General features: G+C 51.1%; 1 long non-coding RNA gene across 1 annotated transcript in view; it reads left to right on the top strand.

The window, feature by feature from the left end:
* LOC123324055 overlaps positions 1-19,818 on the top strand; it is a 53,765-nt gene that overhangs the window by 24,686 nt on the left and 9,261 nt on the right. The window contains exon 2 of the long non-coding RNA XR_006539597.1: positions 5,026-5,074. This is a non-coding gene — a long non-coding RNA (uncharacterized LOC123324055). The remainder of the gene's footprint in view (positions 1-5,025; positions 5,075-19,818) is intronic.

The following is a 19,818-nucleotide window of genomic DNA, read 5'->3' as shown; positions in this document are numbered from 1 at the left end:
ATGGCTTTGGGTGCTGCGGGGCAGGAGGTTCTTGTGCTTAAAGAATATCGTGCCAATAGTGCCACATCCTGCGATTGTCTGTCCTTTCTTCAGTTTATTCCAGTGTCTACCCATTCTACTTTTTCTTCACGGAATCATTTGGCGGTTAGTTGTGCAGAGTGACAGCAAGTCTGGTTTGACTGGCACAAGATGATCTTGGGTTTGAAGTGCTCTGTTGGTATTTCTTGTAGCCGGTTGTACGGGCTCTCCGCCGGACAGCTTGTAAATACCACTGCTTCGTGCAGGGCTGTGGAGGCGGGCTGCCTGGGTTTTGCCAACGGTGTAATTTGAGGCAAGTATTAAAACTTGTGTAAACCTCGCTTTCTTCATCTGTGAAATGGGATGAGAGGGGTCATTGTCATCTCCCAGGATTGTCCTGAGGTTTAAATACAAACGTGTCTATAAAGCGTGTAGCTTGAAGCCTGTTCCTAGCACATGGTAAGCGCTCAGTAATTTTCATAATTTTCTTAGTGGAAATACTCAGAGCTAATAAATTGGCCAAAGATAATTCATCTTTAGCCCTTGAATCAAAGATTTCTTCGGTTTGAACCAGTAGGGTTAATTCATCACTTGAATATCAGCCTCTAGAGTACCTTGAATTTCAAGCCAGTGTAGCCAGGGGATTTCCTAATTGGAGCATTGCCCCTAAAAAAGCTGGTTTCGATCTGTATTCACGCACAGTCCTGGAGCTTTGTTTGTTCCTTTGGTTTCTTCTCCTGAACCCGGCTCTGCAGTGACGTCTGGCACGCAGGGGGTCGTCACATTGCGGCTTCGTTAGCCGCCGAGGGAACGCGATCGCACGCTGTAGGAAGTGTGTGTTATCTGCACGCCAGCCGGACCAAGTGAGTGCATCCCTCAGTGGCCGGGGCTCATTCTTCTCAGCTCTTCCACCAAACCTCGTCCCGTCTTCCTCTGCTTCCTGTCCGACTCCAAGCTCTATCTGAGCAAGGACTCTGGTTCCAGGCACTGCGAGGCCATCTGCGCTCGGCAATGTCCAGCATGTATTAGGTGCTCATTAAATACTTAGCAGATGAAATCTAGGAGAACACAGAATAAATCTAAAAGTTAAGGTTTAAGCTGTGTGGTACGAAATCTGCATCAACAAAACTTAGTAAATCAGTTTTGCTAATGAAAGTTTAAAATGTTCGAGCAGTTACCTTAATTCATTCATCGCTTAGTGGGTGTCTTATGGGCTGGGCTTTGGGGATAGAGAGGTGATTATAGCTGATCCCCGCTCTCATGGATGTGCGGTCTAGGGCAGTGGATGCAGAGGCGGCTACAGGGTAAATAGGGTGAGTATTATGATGAGGGGGTACACTGTGTGCACTTGGACCACAGAGCAGTTTGTGCTTTATGAATACAGGGAGCAAGTCGAAATGCAGCCGGAATGACTCTTTACATATTCAGGCTTGCACAGTTGGAAGTGCCTACAGAAGTGCTAAGTAAACTCTTGAATGGCCGTAGTGTGGATCGGTGGCTTTTCCCGGGCTGTCTTTATCTTCCTTCCCAGAGCAGCTTTGCTGCAGGAGTTCGGGGCCCGAGGTCGGGCCAGTGGGTTTTGGCTTTGGCTCTCCTGTTCTGCCATTTTCTGGGTGTTGGGGTGCTGCACTGTGGGTTGGGTTAGATGATGCTTGTGGCCTCTTTTAGTTCTGACTTCAAGACTCATCATCTCAACCGATCTTCCTGGGGAGTGGAGAAAGAACATGGCAACTGAGGAGTTGTTTACCTGCATTTACTGGGACTTTGCAGTGTGATTTTGGGGAACGCCCCGGGAGAAGTGTTGGTGGTCCGTCTGGTGCTCCGCTGTGAGGAGCACGCAGGTGTGTCATTTTCTGTGGTGTTGTAAAAGCTTGGGTGAGGTCAGAGCATCAGTGGAGTCAGTCGGAAGGAGGCAGAGGACTGAGCACTACGGGTGATAGTGGATGCATTTGAAGCGGAATTCACTGAATCTCTTCTGTGAATACATTTTTTGGGGATTCCAGCTTCATGTGATTTCTGTGGTTTAGGCCTGGGATACTTAGTATCATCATGTGACATTGAACGCTCTTTGGCCTCTGCTGTAGAAATGTACAGACACCAGCTTCTGAGTTTAGCGGGGGACAACCCCCCAGGTGGCTTAGCTGTGCTGAGAGTTGGGATGACCTCAGACCCATCCGAGAAAGTGTGGTCTCATACGTCGGTTTGGTTCTCTCTCTCAGAGAGCTTTCGGACCCCTCAGAGGAGTGATACAACTCAAGCCCTGGGCTCTGGGGTTGCCCAGCTAGATCACCCGCACTCATGGTGCACTTGGTCGGGAGAATGTGGGAGGAACTCAGTTTTACGTGGCTGTTATCAATGGTGGTAATGACTTCTCACATTTGTGTTTTGCTTCATGGTTCACAAAGAAGTTTAAAATCCATTGTCTCGTTTTATTCTCCCAGCAGTTCTGTGCAAAAGGTGGGTGGGTTTTCACATCTCTTGTCTTTCTGGTGATTTTACTGGGGCTCCCAGAAGATCAGGGACTTAACCAAGGGCTCTCAGGTATGGCATGGTGACCTTAGTTAGTAATACTGTTTTGTATATTTGAGAGCTGCTAAGAGAGTAGATCTTAAAAGATCTCATTACAAGGAAAGGAGATCTTGTGACTGTGTGGTAAGGGATGTTGACTAGATTTATTGTGGTGATCATCGGCGATACATACAAATATCAGATCATTATGTTATACACCCGAAACTCACATAATGTAGTGTGTCAATTACACCTCAATTTAAAAAATAAAAAATAAAGAAGGGGCTTAACCAAGGTCACACACCGAATTAGGGTGGCCCTGTGTCTTCCTCGCCGCTCCACCAGGGCTCCATGCTCTGGTTGGGACAGTGCTACGTTTAGTCTCCTCTAAACCCCTCACCCATTTGGGGAGGAGTTCTTGGGGGCATTTCTGTTCAGTTTGGAGGCTTTAGATATCCCACCCTCTGTTCCTGCCTCCAGATGCCCGGACGTCCCTGAAGCCCCCGGTCGCCCCTGTGCTTGGGGGCCTCCTCCGCCTCCGCGTGGTACGTTTCTTAACCCCTGTGAATGAGCTCTCACGCTACAGGGACTGCGTCTGCCTGGCCCCCACACTCTGAGCTTCACTTACTGTTCAGATCTGATCGCTTCCTTCTAGAAATGGGATGTGCTATGTGTGCTGGGTTTTTTTTTTTTTTTTAAATTCAAGCTAGTTAGAGCCATGGCTGAAATAGGTAATAGCAATGAGTGTGCTACTTTAAGACTGTGGCTGGGTGGCCTCCTTTCCCCGTGTGAGCTCCTCGAAGGTGTGGCCATGTCGTGTCCCTCCGTGTTGTCACCGCAGTGGCTGACTTGGCATCAGGGCAATGGAAATTCAAGTAAGGCCAGCAGAGGTATTGCATCTGGAAAACAACAAGCAAGCTAAAGGAATTTTTACTTAAGATGTTTGCAAAAGAATATTTTAGAGAGTTGACCTGTTTCTCAGTTGGAGTTTAATTTCAGCTCAGAAAGCAGCTGGGTGCCTGAGGGCTTTGGGGTTTCACTGTGTGACAGATGAATTTAATTGTTGTTGTATGACTGTATTATCCTTTTGTGGCTTTCGTGGACCTTTCTCCCAAATGGAAACACCATAGATTTTTCTATGAAAGTCACACTTGCTTTTTGAGAAGCGTAACAGTAATTTTGTGGAATGATCTCCTGTTCGTTTAACCCCAAAGATTACCTGCTGAGAAGCAAACACTCTGCTTTCGGCTCCGGGGAATGCAGTCTGGTTTCTGCCTCCGCGGTCGAAGGGCAGCGAAGCAATTCTCAAAGCCAGAGAACAAGATGCGTGTGTGCATCGTGGAAATTCTCGAATGCTATTTCAACTCTCTACGTTGGGATTTCTGTCGAGTTTTAGGAGCTAAGCGGGTACGTGCACGTTACGGTGTGGAGGGAGAAGAGCGGTGTTAACAAAGGGACACTCTGCTTCGGTCTGCTTTCTCCCCACCGACCGGCTTTCGGACTGCGGCCAGGCCTCACAGGGTCACTGAATGCCCTGCCTTCTCTGTTCGGCTTCTGTCGAAGGGTTTTTGCCAGTGAGCTGGTATATGTGAAGGTGCTTTGTGCTTTTAAATTTTGGAAAATTTCAAGCCTATATGTGTTTTGGAAACATATGTAATTATTTTGGAAATATGTTTAACTTAGTCATTTACTGGGTATTTGGCACACTTTTAATACTGCCCAGATGTAGCATCTAAAACCTTAATTTCCTGGGAATACCCCTGGAATAAAGTTCACTAGACTTGCTGAGGGGGAGATAGGAGTATTTGGTCAGGGAGAATTTTGCTCATCTTGTGTGAACAGGTTAGGGTCTCATCTTCTCAAAGCCCCTAAAATTTATATATTTATCTTATAAAAATTATCTCCACAGTTTATTTTCTGTGGCCAAACATGGTTCTGAGAATGTCACAGACATGAAATCATTAAATTCTCATTACAGCCCCAGAGGATTGTGATGCTACTCTTTGGATCCTTATCGTACAGATAAGGAAACTGAGGCCCAGGGAAACTGAAGCAACTTGCCCGAGGTCACAGAGCTCTCGCGTGGTAGTTCTGGGGTTGCAAGCCAAGCCTCAGTCCCAGAGGCCTTCTCAGAGCCCCTGCTAGAAGGCTGCCTCCTGTCACCCCCATACGTTACTCACGATCTCTTCTTCGAGTGAGCCGCACGCCCTCTGAGCTCTATGGGCCTATGTCTGTCTTATTTACCACCGTATTGCCCGGGCCTGAGCCTGCACATAGTAGGCATTTGTGGAATGATGATGTGAGGGGTTTCTGATATTAGCATCTTATCATTAAAATTCTTGTACATCTGTTTTCTCACCTGACCCTTAGAATTATGAGGCAGGCTGTGTTTCCCTCCACTTTTACCATAAGGAAATGATGTCGTAGAGTCAGGGATTGAGTTCTGGGTCATGTATCTCCAGTTCATACATGTTTTTTTTTTTTTTTTTTACCTTTTAGATTCTTCTGAAATTCTTTCTTTGGTGAGGATCATCAGAAGGAAGCACAGGTAAGAAGATTTCATGATCTTCCAATTCAGTGGCATTAAAAGAAATTAAACTGTCTCAACAAGAGCCATTACACTGTCTGCTGGGGGTGCTCGAGATAGAGGTCTTTGCATTAAAACCAAGATAGTGCCTGCTTATATCCATGTCAGAGATGAAGTCTGACGATCTGGCTTGTTTGGTTGGGGGAAAAGCTGGAAATCCTGAGGACGTAGGTGGAGTTTTCATCCCTACTCTTCACCCAGGACTGCCCATCCCACGGTGGCTCTCCCGCATCCTCGCCAGCCCCACTCAGCTCTCTCCCTGGCCTGTCTTCTTATGGCATTTGTGAATATTAGAATTCCCCTGTGTCGGGCGCCTGGGTGGCTCAGATGGTTAGGCGTCTGCCTTCGGCTCAGGTCATGATCCCAGCGTCCTGGGATCGAGTCCCACATCGGGCTCCCGGCTCGGCGGGGAGCCTGCTTCTCCCTCTGACCCTCTCCCCTCTCATGCTGTTGCTCTCTTGCTCGCTCTCTAAAAAATAAATAAAATCTTTAAAAAAAAAAAAAAAAGAATTCCCCTGTGTCTAATCTGAAAATTGTCATCATGCAAAACAGAGCTTTTAGAAGCATGTGACACACCTCCCCGCTCGTAAAGGAAATACATGTTCATTGGGGAGCGTTTGGAAATAAGAGAGGAGAGAGAAGAAAATAAGTCTCACCAGCAGACATCAGCACTATGAACGTTTTGGCCTCGTGCAGAAAAGTGTTACCACGGCAGGCCAGAGACTGCCATCCTCTGGGAGGCCTGCTTGCAAGCTTGGCCCTTGGCTGGTGTCTGGAACTTTGATGTGGGGACAGTTCTCACCACCCTGACTGGTGAGAGCGGCTCACCGAGCCTGAGCTCTTTGTGCAGACAGCACGGTTCGTGCCCGCACACCCGAGTTCCTCCCGGAGCCTGGCCAAGGGGGCCCATGTGTCCAGCCCCCAGTGAACCCCTGATGCGGGGTCTCTAACGAGCTTCCTGGTGACAGCGCTTCACATGTGCTGTCCTGCGTAACTGCGAGGGAGAGGACCCCGGAGGTTCCCAGCTGGTGTCCTCCGCTCCCTATGCCTTTCCTGCTGCCGCCTGTGCTTTGTTTCTTCTCGCCGTGATAAGTCTAGCTCCGAGTCTGCCTGTGTGCTGAGTCCTCCTGGCCAGTCATCGAACCTCGGGGCTGGGGCTAGGGCAAGGTCTTGGAGACCCTTGACTAAGGCCTATTCCTTTTCTTTTTCTCAGCATAGATTTTTTTCTTTTTTTCTTTTTTTTAGTAAAATGGGTGTTACATCTGTCTGAGATCTCTTTTTTATTCCACAAATATAAATGAGCATTTTGTCACATCATGAAATACTCTTTCAAAACACGATTTATACTTAAATTATACCTGAAATGTTTATGTAATGTTGGATGTTTGGGTTTTATAGTTTATAGTGCTGTTGTGGGTAACGAAGATCCTTGTTTGCAGAACTCAGTGTGCATCTCAGCGCAGGTTGTTCTTGGGGTGGGGTGACAGAGGGTATGGTGGTGTGGCTGATCTTGGCAGACGCCTTCAACTCTCCTTCAGAGAGGTGGTTTCCATTGGTACGGTTCAGCCGTGCTCAAGGCAGCTGCCTCACCGAGTTCTCACCGGTACTAAGTATTACCAGTCAAAGCAATTTGCCAATTGGATAAATAATAGATGGTATCATTTTAATTTGCATTTATAAAAAAGATTTATTTGTTTATTTGAGAGAGAGAACACGCAGAGTGAGAGAGAGCAGGAGCAGGGTGGGGGAGAGGCAGAGGGAGAAGCAGGCTCCCTGCTTGGTGGGACTCGATCCCAGGACCTTGGGATCATGACCTGAGCTGAAGGCAGACGCTTAACCGACTAAGCCACCCAGGTGCCCCTTAATTTGCATTTTTCATTATTAGTGAGGTTTGAGTGATTGATTTTCTTTTCTGACTTGCCTGCTCATGTCTTTTGGATTGACAGTTTCCCATCCTTTGCCCAGATATTTTGTGACTATTCTGGGCCGGGATAATGACCTCCCAGGGCAAAGCCTTGTATCCTCACTCTGCCATACCCACCCCAGGCCTCTGGCACGGTGTGCATTGAAGAAGTGGGCTTTCCTTACGGCGGGAAGCATGACATCCGTTGCCCATTGATGAGGTGCATCCTTAAAAGAAGGCCCCGATGTGTGCGCTGGAATCGATATGCACCATGGGAAGGATGCCACGGCATCCCACGGAGGATGAGGATAGCAGCAGCTATTTCTGTGGGGGAGAGTGGCAATGAGGGGCCTCTGTTTGTTTATCACTCTCCATAATGGTATGAATATCTCCACCAGGACGTATCCATGTCTTTCTCATGAAATAGAAAAAGACTCAGAATGTGAAAACCTTAATAAGCCAACTAACCCCATGTGATTGCAAAAGCAACACGGGATGGTCGTGGGGACACAAAGGCACAGAAGGATTCTGTCCCTGTGTGCCAAGTCCCTGCTCGAGGAGGAATCGATCACGTGGCACGTTCGTGTCTACCACGACGACTGCCAGTTCTTTCCGGCTGCTGGCCGAAAACACGGCTGCACGTGGGACGGGGCGGGGAAGGGGAGCCGGCAGCCAGGAGCTGTGTTTGTGTGACAAGCTGACCCTTCACCTGGACTGTTTAGAGGAGGTGGCAGGGAAGGTGTCTCACGGAGGAGGGGCGTGCAGTCGCTACGCCCGCGCAAGGCCCTGGGGGGGTTCCGTGGTGATGTAGACGGTATCTCACTTGTGTGTGCGCACGGCTACTTGTTTGCACACCCATGGCAGCGCTCTGGATGGCTGGGTAACATGCTGGTAGCACTGGTTGCCCCAGAGGAGGGGCTGGATCGGGGGTTAGAGTGGAGGGAGAGTTTCCCTGTTTGGCATAAATCTGAGTTCAAAAATTCTTGCTATTTTATTATTTAGTGCATCTTTTTTTTTAGATTTTATTTATTCATTTGAGACACAGAGTTAGAGAGAGAGCATGAGCAGGGGGAGAGGCAGAGGGGCAGAGGGAGAAGCAGGCTCCCCGCTGAGCAGGGAGCCCGATGCGGGGTTCGATCCCAGGACCCCGGGACCATGACCTGAGCTGAAGGCAGATGCTTAACCATTTGAGCCACCCAGGCGCCCCTGGTGTGGATTTATTTATTTATTTATTAAGATTTTATTTATTTATTTATTTATTGGAGAGCGAGCGAGAGAGAAACAGCATGAGAGAGGAGAGGGTCAGAGGGAGAAGCAGGCTCCCCGCTGAGCAGGGAGCCCGATGTGGGGCTCGATCCCAGGACCCTGGGATCACGACCCGAGCCGAAGGCAGACGCTCAACCATCTGAGCCACCCAGGCGCCCCTATTTAGTGCATCTTAATTATGTTTACACTTTAATAACATTTGTAACAGCAGCGATATTTACTTTTGAAAATTTGAAAAAAATGCGAAATAACCTGTGACCGTGGACTAGCTGTTCAGCCTTTCCGTGCCTCGGTTGCGGAGTGGTATGGTACTGATCTTATGCGGTTGTCCCAAGAGTTCAGTGAGATAAAACTCAGAGCCCGGCACCTTCCGAGTGCATAATAAATGCTATTATTTCAACATTTTAGAAGAAAGAGAATACTAACAGGTCATCATGGTTTCTGTCGTGTAAATACCTCCGGGCTGTTGTAGAAAGAACCTGAATTCAGCTCCTTGTAAACAGTGTGATGGAAAAGCATAATTTGGGCATCAAGAGACTCCGGCTGTGAATGGGGCTCTCTGATTAGCATGCCGTCCCAGCAGCTCCTTGTTCCTCCCGTGTGTGATGGGAGCCATAGCACGTTCCTGTTGCAGGGCCGTGGGAGCCTTCCAGGGCCTGCAGCAAACTGGGAAGCGGGGGGGCGATGGGGAGGGGCAGGCGGATGTGGGAGCAGAATGCTTCCAGAGAACCCAGTGCGGTCTGTCCTGTGCGGAGAGAAGGCTCCTCCTCTGTTCCTTGCCACCTTCAAGGAAAGCAGGCCGGTGGAGGAATCCACCCGTCGGACGGCCCAACAGCCCCGGTGTGCGGTGTGTGCTTGTGGATTTGGCCCCATTGTCATGGCTGCAGCGGCAGAAGGGACAGCTCGCCTCGATTTGCATATCTGGGTGTGTGTGCTATTTATAAACAGAAAAGGCGTGGAAGCTGGCAAATCTGGCTGTTTGTGGCAAGCTGGCAAATCTGGCAAAACAGACAGTTCCGTGAGCACGGTTTGCACGAGCGCGGGCCCTGAGCATCCACATAAACAGACACATTTGCCCGTATTTAAGAGTCCCTCTTAAAAACAGTCAGCCGTCGGCCATATGGTTGATCAGCTTTTCCTTGAAATGCAGCGGGTTTGGTGCCCAGACGTCTGAAATCTGAAACCGTCTTAAAACATTTTTATGCCCCCCCCTTTTTATTTCCATTATGAAGAGAGAAGAATGGAGGGAGGACAGTGTCACTTTACAGTGGCTCTCGTCACTGTCCTCTTCCCTGCTGACCTGGCACAATGTCAGCATCACGGCAGGCCGGGTGGAGATGTTCTTTCTCCCCTCCTCCGCGGCACGGTTCCGTACGGCATCTATCACTCCCTAGCGTGCGTTTCGGTTTGTCCGTGCGCACCAGCACACACATGGGCTCCCCGAAGGCCGGGTTATTGTCTCGAGTCGCTGCTCCGCCTCCCGCCCTGGCACAGCGATTAGTATTTGTTGAGTGAACGGGCGGGGTGAGACGGCCGTGTCATGAAAAATGCTTGTGGAAAAGCTGCATGAGCAGGGAGTGGGGGACTGTAGGCGGGGAGGCCACATGGGTCCCTGCGGGATGTCTCATCGGCCCAAATACTTAACCTGGAAGAAGGTGCGGGTCTTGAGTAGAAACGTGCAGACCACTTCCTTGGGAAATCAGCAGGTGGTCACAGCATTACACACAGGTGAGCGACGCTGCCCCGTGTGTGTGTGTGTGTGTGTGTGCACGCGTGTGCTGAGGGCTTTTATCCTGGTGCAGGTAGAATATAGAGCCCGAGGCACAAGAAAGCGAGCTGCCCAGCATCACCTGGGTGGAGTGAGACCAGAGCCTACCTGTGTCCTTCCCAGAGCCTTTCAACTGCTCACCTCACCGCCCTCTCTCCTGCTCACACCGTCTTCCTCGACTCTGAATATGCAGGAACGGGGGAGAAAATGTACCCCAGCGCCACAGGCACAGAGAAAAACCCGGCAGCTTAAAATCATATTGACACGTCTTCTACTGAGAGCAAGTGGTGGTTTTTTACAATACCTTTAAATTTCACGGTACCTTACATTTTCTCATACGTTTGATAAAACAAGACAATCGAATGAGTTTGGGGAATAGCGACTTTAGAAGAGGGGGATGAAAAAGGGGGAAAATAGAGAATTGCAATTTTTACTTTATTCTCAGCCTAGCATTTAAGCGCTTTGGACTCTTATCCGTGCTACAGCTTGAGCCCTTATGTGGCCGGTCAGTACCCATCATGGTAGAAGAGTATCGCAGGCGCCGACTCTAACGGTGGTCTGGTTAATTTTAAATTCAAATGACAGAAGCAGCAGATGGCGAGGTGGGGTAAGTATTTAGATGCTTGGCCGTTGACAGCCCTTTGCTTCCACGCATTACATCAGCACCTGGGACTGGCTGGGCCCGCAGAGGACTGATTACGATCTGTCCCCTCGCCAGCTGGGCTCTTTATCACGCCGGGCCCAGAAGGATTGCCCTCCTACAGTCAGTGAAGATGGACTGCTGATGGTTTTGGAATCATGAAGGGTTATTCTCACCATCCAAAATTCTGAAGCAGAGCTACCAAAAGGCTGTCTTCTGTTTATATTTCAGGTCTTTCAAATCTGTATCTCAAGTCTACGTGAGCTAATTAAGGTCTTCGTCAATAGATAACTGAATATATTATTGATTGATGTGCAGAAGAGGTGTATCCCACGGCATAGCCCCTGGCACTTTGTTTGCACAAGGATGTGGGCCTTAGAACGTAACCTGGATCTTCTAAATGATCACCTAAACATGAATTCTTTCTAAATGATTATTACTTTCTTTTTTTTTTTTTTTTAAGATTTTATTTATTTATTTGAGACAGAGAGAATGAGAGACAGAGAGCATGAGAGGGAGGAGGGTCAGAGGGAGTAGCAGACTCCCTGCCGAGCAGGGAGCCCGATGCGGGACTCGATCCTGGGACTCCAGGATCATGACCTGAGCCGAAGGCAGTCGCTTAACCAACTGAGCCACCCAGGCGCCCTGATTATTACTTTCTAAATGATTTTCCAAATGAGTGACATGGAGCACCAGAGCGTATACTTATTAGAGAGATACCCTTTTATTTTGTCTGAATTCGGATTTTACATCAGTATTTAGAAATGCAGCCATAGAACTGGCCCAGCCCCTCCCTCCTCCCTTTATAAAATCCAAAGATGCTTCTAGGGAGGGCGTGCTCCCTACCTTTCTCCTCACAGGCTGCGCACCTGTCCTCCTGCCTACCTTCTCTACTTGCCCCACCTCCTCTGGGCTCTCTGCAGAGGGAGTGGCCCCCGCCTCGGCTTTCCCGAGGCTGCATGGGACCGTGGCCAGAAGAGAGGGGTCACTGCCTGCTGTCCCATGGGGTGTTAATCTTGCCCGTGCTACGGTCTGGTCATCGAGCGGCACCAAAAGCATATAGTTCTGCAAAACCAGATGTCAAAATGGTGGCAGGACCGATCTCTTCGTCAGGATGCTCGGTGTGTTTTGATCGGGGGTGGAAAGCCCTGGAAAAATATGTGATTCCTAAAATTTGGGGTCAGAGGGAAGTCAGGGACTCTATGTGGAGTGACAGCGGAGCAGGGAGGTGAAGGTGAAACAGGCACCGACGGACGCGGGCTGCCTCCCACGTGTGACTTAGGAACTCGCCTTGCAGTCATGTTTCAGCTCCCACCGTGATGTTCTTCCTCTTCCATGACGATGTTGCTCCTCGGACCGGAGGCCTGTGGCCGCTTGCAACACAGAAGTATCCTTGCGGCAGAGAGCGCTGTCGGCTACAGCGCTGGGGCAGGGAAGTCACGGCCCCTGGGCGAGGCCACCCCTCACTGCTGCTCCCCAGCCGAGCCCTTCCTCGACCACCCCCTCTGACCTGGAGGTCCCGCTCCTCCAGTGCCTGCCTAGATTTGTCCCGCCCTTCTTGTCTGCTGTCGGTGCGTCACCGCGGTGTCGCTCTGCGGTGGTGCGCCCGCATCCACACGTGGCCCCGTGTCTACGTTTCTGAGGTTTTCACTTGGGCCATTTTAAAAGCTGTTCTTATGGTTTCTTGTGGGTTGCGAGACATGCTTTCGGAGGCAAATTCCGTGCAGTGTGTTGACGTGTGTTTATTTTGCAGGGCTAGCTGGGTTGGAGCCCACTTAGAGCGAGCGGGTGGGGGGCAGGGCGGGGCCGCCAGAGCGCTCTCCCGCTTGTTCGGGGTGTCCTGGCTTTCTGGCATCGACATGTGGCCAGCAGCACGTGGGTCTCCTGAGATCGTTCTTTTAGTATACGATCCGAGGCTGCGGAAAAGAGTGGCCAAATCTGGCCCAGAGATACCCTGGAAGGACAGTTTGTTAAGTAACCTGGAATGGAGACGGTTTGCACGGGCAGCGTGGGAAGCGCTCCGGTGTGTGGCGTGTTATTTACGGCCCCGCCTGGCGGCACTACAGATTTCTGGAGGATTCCGGCATAACTGGGAGCACCGAGGATGGCATTCATGAGGGCTGTAGGCAGTCAGGATTCATTCTGTGTTCATTTGATAGCGGCAGCTTTATTTTTGGCCACGTGTGAAGGTCAGATGTTCTCCTGGCAGGGCTATTAGAGGTGTTTGCTAGGGCTCAGATGTGAGGGAGCGATGTGTGTTTGAATCCGTTTAAACCATGAGTAAGCAAAACACAGCCAGGTGCTGCCGGCCACATTGTTTATTAATCATGGTTCCGCCTCCCGGTCAGACTCTTGATGAAGTTCCCTTGAGCCCTCCTGCGCGTGTGCACACACCACCCACACTCACACCCCCTCCCACCCATCCATACACACGTTTGCTTTCAGAGCCCCAGCTTTATTTGTCATGTCTGCTTCCAGCACTTTCCCAGCCCACTGCCCCTTCTGTTTTACTCCCCAGACACCTGTTGTCCCCAGTCAGCCTGTCTTCCTCATTCCTGGTGTTGGAGCCTCCTGGGGCTGGGAGGCACCCTCACAATTTCCAGGGTTTTCCAAACCTTGTTTTATCAGGCCCTGGGGATGGCGGAGAGGCTGAGGCTTACGGGCTTGATGATGATGGGATTTTCTCCAGCACAGGCAACTTGGAGTGTGCTTAGTGGTAAAGAATGCTTTGACTTCCACCCTTCTCAGCGAAGGATGGTTTGTGAACCTAGCCTCGCCTCCAACAGGAAAAGTGTGACTTGCAGATCATCTCGTTTTGTGTTATTGAGTGTTGTTGACAGACAAGCTGTTCTTGAGCTGCTCTTTCCCTCAGCCACGGTTTATGGAGCAGGGTATGTATGTGAGCTGTAGCAGCTTCTCCTCTGGCCCCTGGGACTAGCCCCGCGGGGAGCCATCCCTAGGGTGGCCTGGGGCAGACGGATGTGCAGAACTAGCAGCGTTTCGAGAGTGCTGTAATGGGGTGCCTGCAAGGTGCGGGGCTGACCTCCTGTGCCTCCTCCCCAAGCAGCTCATTCCGGTCGCTCTGCGTCCCTGCCAGAGCACTCGCCACGCTGCTTTGAGATTCTCTGCTTACATGTCTGCCCTTCCCATTAAAAGGAGAACTCTCGGAGGACACGCTGTGGGCTATGTACCCATTATTTTTATATTCCCATTGCCCAGCATGGTAAGACAAAAGGTGGACAAGGACTCTTTACCATTCCATGGAAACTAGATGGGCTGAAGGAGAGGTCCCCATGGTTGGGGAGTGGGGGAGACAGGATGGGCTCACAGAGGGAGGGAGTGGGTTTTGTTTCTCAACTTTGATTTGAAATCACACAGACTTAGGGAAATGTCGCAAAAATAGTAGAAAGAACTACTATATGCCCTTCACCGGATACTCCAAACGTTTTTTTTTTTTTTCCTAAAGATTTTGTTCATTTATGTGAGAGAGAGAATGAGACAGAGAGAGAGAGCATGAGAGGGAGGAGGGTCAGAGGGAGAAGCAGACTCCCTGCCGAGCAGGGAGCCCGATGCGGGACTCGATCCAGGGACTCCAGGATCATGACCTGAGCCGAAGGCAGTCGCTTAACCGACTGAGCCACCCAGGTGCCCCGGATACTCCAAACATTTTACAACATTGGTACTTCACTCTCTCTCCCTCCCTCTCGCTCTCTTCTGTGTGTGTGTGTGTGTATTCATTCACTCATTCACTCATTCACTCATTACCAAACTGTTTGACGTGGACGCTGGGTTGCAGGGATGAGGTGAAGAAGTGGCAGAGGAGAGGTGGGTTGGGAGCTCTCACAGCAATCTGGGCTGGAGAACACAGTGGTTGGCCTGGTGGGAAATGACAGGAGAGTTGAGAAGTGGTCCGTCTGCTGTGTTTTGAAAGGAGACCCTATAAGATTTGCTGACAGGTTGGACGACAGGCCTCAGGGATTTGGGCCTGAGTGGCTGGAAGACTAGAGGTGCCGTTTTTGAGATGGGGATGACCGGGGGGAGTGGGTTTTGGCAGGAGGAATCAAAAGACAGTTGTAGGGCTAAGACTGAGGCCCAAGCATGGAGGCCCTGGAGCATTGGTGGGAAAGAGCAGAAAGCAAGACCCCAAAGAACGTGAGCAATTCAGAAAGATAGAATTAGCTGATTTTATTCATAAGCAAAGAGACCGCAAAGGTGTAAGGTGTCTCCAGCTCGTTTGTATGGGGCTGAGTCTGCTCGTGTTACAGGGTCTCCATCGCTGGTGGAAGCAGCTGGCTTTCATCTGCAGGCGCACGGAGCTCACCCCCATGTCCTGTTTCTCGTCATGTGCCATCTGTGTCCCCTGGCCTTTGCTTTCACAGCTCTTTGTCACCACCCCTGTCGCCTGCCCCCGGGTGTCTCCCACATGCGACCCTATCTCTCCAGCATTCCTTGGGAAGGCTAGATTCAGCTCCATTTCCCCACAGAGGGCAGGTGGAAGTGCGGACCAGGTCTCAACTAGAGATTGGAATTTAGGGGAGATTACTGTATAAATGGTAGGTAGAGTCACGGAGTTGGAGGAAATGACCCAGGGATGACTGTACTTATGAGGAAGAAGCCCCGGGTCCAAGAAGATGAGCAGGAACAGCAGAGGAGGCCAGGCCTGGGAGGCATGCAGAGAAACTGTCCAGAGGGGTGTGTGACGGGGGTACGGTCAGACGCTGCCCCACCAGTGGGGGCAGATGTCACTGAGGTTACAGGAGCCGGTCAGAGGAGGGGCAGCACGACGAGGGAGCCCAACGGATGGGAAGGAAGGGAGTTGGGCGGTGCTGACCTCTCTTTGGAGGGAGAAGGCTGGTGAAGTCAGGTTTGCTCTAGATGGTCTGTCAGGATGGTGTGAGCAGTATTTAGTTTATATCGTAATCTCTGGATCCTTATCCAGGGGAGCAGATTAACATCCTTTAGCTGGAAAACTAAACGTGTATTAAAAATCTCTTCATTGTGGCTTATGCTGTATTTTGGACGTTACGACGGACATTTTCTCTATGGAAATAGGGCCCTTTGGATCAACTCTGAAAAGAAGTACTTCTGAGAGGGACACACACTTTCATCAGAAATGATCAAGTGCCAGAATTGTTTTCTGCTTTATTAAAGCACAGATTATTGAGCTGGTAATTGCTAAAATTGCTAGCTAGCATTTCTGCGAGGTACCTGTTGTTACTGAGGAGACGCTGGTCTGTCACATGTGAGCCTTGTGTCTTTGAGGGAGTGAGTCACCTTCTCGGGCGGGGGGGGGGTGTTTTCTCCTCTCTGAAATGATAGCATCTCTTCCACAGATTGTTATTTAAACAATGTTAGAGACTTGTTTGGAGGAGGGGTTCTCACTAAGTTTGGGGAGGTGTCTCATGAAATATACGGAGGAGATGAGGTTTGGTTTCTCCAAACCAAGGGCCCCACTATGTGAGATGATGCTCTGTTTTAGGCAAGTTACATAGCATCTTGTTTAATCCTTATACCTACCCTTTAGAGCAGAGATTATACTTGACAAAATGTGTTCTACAGATAATTATACTGATGAGGATGAGGGTAACCGTCTCAATCTATTGAGGACTTATCCTGTGCTAAGTTCTTCACATGAGGACATTTAAAAAGAAACGTGTTGAGGGCGCCTGGGTGGCTCAGTTGGTTGAGCGACTGCCTTCGGCTCAGGTCATGATCCTGGAGTCCCTGGATCGAGTCCCGCATCGGGCTCCCTGCTCAGCAGGGAGTCTGCTTCTCCCTCTGACCCTCCCCACTCTCATGTGCTCTCTCTCTCTCTCTCATTCTCTCTGTCTCAAATAAATAAATAAATAAATCTTAAAAAAAAAAAAAAAAAAGAAAGAAACGTGTTGACAAGCTCTGTCATTGTCCTTTTCCGGAGAGAGGATAGTGATGTGGCTGTGTACTCGAGGCCCCAGCTAGGAAGTACAGGGGCAGAATTTCAACCTGGTTGCTTCAACTCCAGAGTCTGCTCGTTTGATGTATGAGCACAAGTCCATCATCATGTTCTTTGGGAACCCGGGTCTCGTCTGTTTTGTGAGCGTGGAGGCTCCAAGCCCTGAGAAGCTAATGGGAGGCCAACCATCCTCTTTAATTTGCTTCCATTGACACACGGACATATGTTACCCAGCCCCCAGTGCCCACCGGCCCTCCCCATCCACATGGGCATGGTGGGGGCCCCATCTGCCAGGGGAGCCGGGGACAGAGCGACAGACGGCCTTTCGGCCTGCCTACCCTGGAGATAAGCCCATCAGCCCCACGCTCCCCGTGCCGTCTGAGCCCCGGGTCTGTGCCTGCCATTAGGAGCCCCAGAGGCGTTTCCTGTTCTGCTCTCGGAGGGACCTGGATGGAAGCGGAGCCCAGGGTCTTAACACTTCACCATGACCAGAGGGTAGGAACCAAACTCCGCCAAGGCCTAACGTCAGCTTCTCCGCTGGTGGGCCCCTCCTCTCGGAGTCTGTGCAGTCAGACGTACATGCCGAGCAGCAACAGTGGAGGTGGGGGGGGGTGGGGGCTGGGATCATGCTCAGTCTGTGTCCCTGTGAGGCTGGCTCCGCACGAGTGGCGGGAGGACGGTGAGCCCGAGGAGTGGATTTGGCTTCCCATTTCCAATTGGGTGTTTTTGTTGTGTGTGTTTTTTTTTAAAGATTTTCTTTATTTATTTGACAGAGAGAGAGACAGCGAGAGAGGGAACACAAGCAGGGGGAGTGGGGGAGGGAGAAGCAGGGAGCCCGATGCGGGGCTCGATCCCAGGAGCCTGGGATCATGACCTGAGCCGAAGGCAGACGCTTAACGACTGAGCCACCCTGGCGCCCACTTCTTCTTTTTATTTAAAGATTTTATTTATTTGACAGAGAGACAGCGAGAGAGGGAACACAAGCAGGGAGAGCGGGAGAGGGAGAAGCAGGCTTCCCACGGAGCAGGGAGCCCGATGCGGGACTCGATCCCAGGACCCTGCGATCATGACCTGAGCTGAAGGCAGACGCCTAACGACTGAGCCATCCAGGCGCCCCTCCAACTGTGTTTCAGCTCTTAGCAGACTTGCCTTCCCAGCTCTGGGCCTGTCCCAACCACTTCTGCTGGCCTTGGGTGTGGGGTCTTGGCCTTCAGGCTTGCCTTTCTAGACTTTGTTTCTCCGGACCCCCAGAGCAGAGGTGAGCAAGCCTGCGAGGTGGTGAAGATCTTAGGCTTTAGGCTTCTGTGGCAACCATTCTAGTCTGCTGCTGTAGCATGTGAGCCGCCAGGGCCAGCCAGTGAGTGGGCGTGGCTGCGTGCCAACGGAACCATGTTTACAGACCTAGGCTTCGGGCCAGATGGGGCCCACGGCGGCTGTTCGCCCCCCCCCACTGAGATGGATGAGGCTGCAGATCGAAGCCTGTTACCAAGACCTTTCAGATCTGGTTGAACCTGACCATTTGGAGAACATCAGCCAGAGGCCAAGCATGTCTTTGGGGGCAGTGTTATTATTCAGCTGTCCCCTCTGCTGACGACCTCGCTGGAGGCCTGGATCCAGCTTGCACTGAAGGTCCGTGGGGCCCCCGAGGTCGTGGGTTGTGGGTGGGAAGGTGCTTCCTGGCAGCAGAGGGTCACTATTTCTTCAAGGAGCCCTGATGCCCATCAGCCAGTCTGTCTGGTCTGTCAGACTCTGTGGGTTGGGGTCCCGGGGAATCAGCAGCATCACATCCCCTGGAAGCTTGTTAGGCATGCAGACCCTCAGGGCCCCCTTACCTGCTGAGTCAGAATCTGCATTTTAATAAGCACCCCCCAGTAGTAGTCCCATGGAAGTTTGAGAAGCCCATATTTGGGGGGTTCCGGTCTGGAGGACAGAGAGGAAGCGTTTTGAAAATGCTTTTATCTCCAGCTGTTGAACATTAAAGTGTAATGACAGAACTGGATTGCTGAGAAGGCAGCCGTGTCTTGTAGAACTGGCACTGAGTGCTGTCTTCCTAACAGAAAGGGGCTGTCCGGCCCACTCATGGGGGGTGGCGCCAGAAGTGCTAGACTAGCTAAAAAGGACGAGGCAGAAGTTTTTGCCCCTCGGAGCGTGACTGGGCGCACTGCCTTGCTCTCTTGTGCCTCAGTCTCCCCAGTACGATAGGAGAGGCGGGTGACAGCAGGGTTCAAAGCTCTCACTGGTTGCAAGGATTCTGTTTGATCTTTGTCAGGCCATGTGCCTGGATCCTGTCCTCCTGCCCTGCCATCTAAAGGAGAATGCTTTCCTTCCGTGTCATCCTGTGTCACCCCTCCTCCCTGCTCGCCTTTGGCTGCGGTCTGGGGTTTGGGCACAGCTGGCTATCTGGCTCGGCCGCGGGAGCTACCTGAAATGTCTTTGTGGGGCTTCAGAACCAAGGCCAGGAAAAGCTCAAACGTGGGGAGGGCCACTTCCAAGATTGTCAGAGGTGAGCAAGCTTTGCCCATGGGGCAAGTCTGAAGTCCGAGGGCCCTGCCTACCCCCATCCGCCGACCCCAAGCCGCCATCTCAGATGACTTAGTTAGCTTAGGCCTTTTAATTCATATAAAGTAGTGGCTGCAGGGGTGAATATAATGTAGCTGGAAGTGTGAGAGGTGGCGTTTAATGGGCCTCCCTCTCCCTCTGCCCCCCCATCCCCTTCCCCCCTCTCCTCGGGGAGTGTGGAGTCTGTGAGTAGCTTTCCCACTCTGGCGTCTCTTACTGCTTCCTCCCCCGCAAAGCTGCTGTCCCAGCAGTGACTGGACATCTGCAGAGCCTTCAGCTCTCCCACCCGGCAGCTGGGGGCCGCCGCGCAGGCTGCTGGCTCATCTTTCATTCTGTGTTGAGAGGCCTCGGTGTTTTTTTAAAGTGATGCTTCTCCATTCGGAGATGGTGCCGGGGCCTCCCTCGTGCCCTAAATTAGCACCGTCCCCGAGGGTTTTAGAGGCAGGGTCGGGCCAGAGAAAGCACCTTCCGGGCACCCAGACTTGCCTCTTAGTCCTTTCTGTGGCCTTGGTCCGAAGGTCCCTGTTCCTCCCTGAGCTCCAGGGTCTGCATTCGTGAAACCCTAGTACGAGATATTAGACTGCTCTAGATTGCCTCGACTTTAGAAGCCTCCCTCCTGGAGAGAGAGCTCGGTGAG

This window comes from Neomonachus schauinslandi, chromosome 2 (assembly GCF_002201575.2).
Source record: "Neomonachus schauinslandi chromosome 2, ASM220157v2, whole genome shotgun sequence".
NCBI classification, from domain to species: Eukaryota; Metazoa; Chordata; class Mammalia; order Carnivora; family Phocidae; genus Neomonachus; species Neomonachus schauinslandi.
Note: the sequence above shows the minus strand (reverse complement) of the source record. Positions and strands in the feature narration are given on the sequence as shown.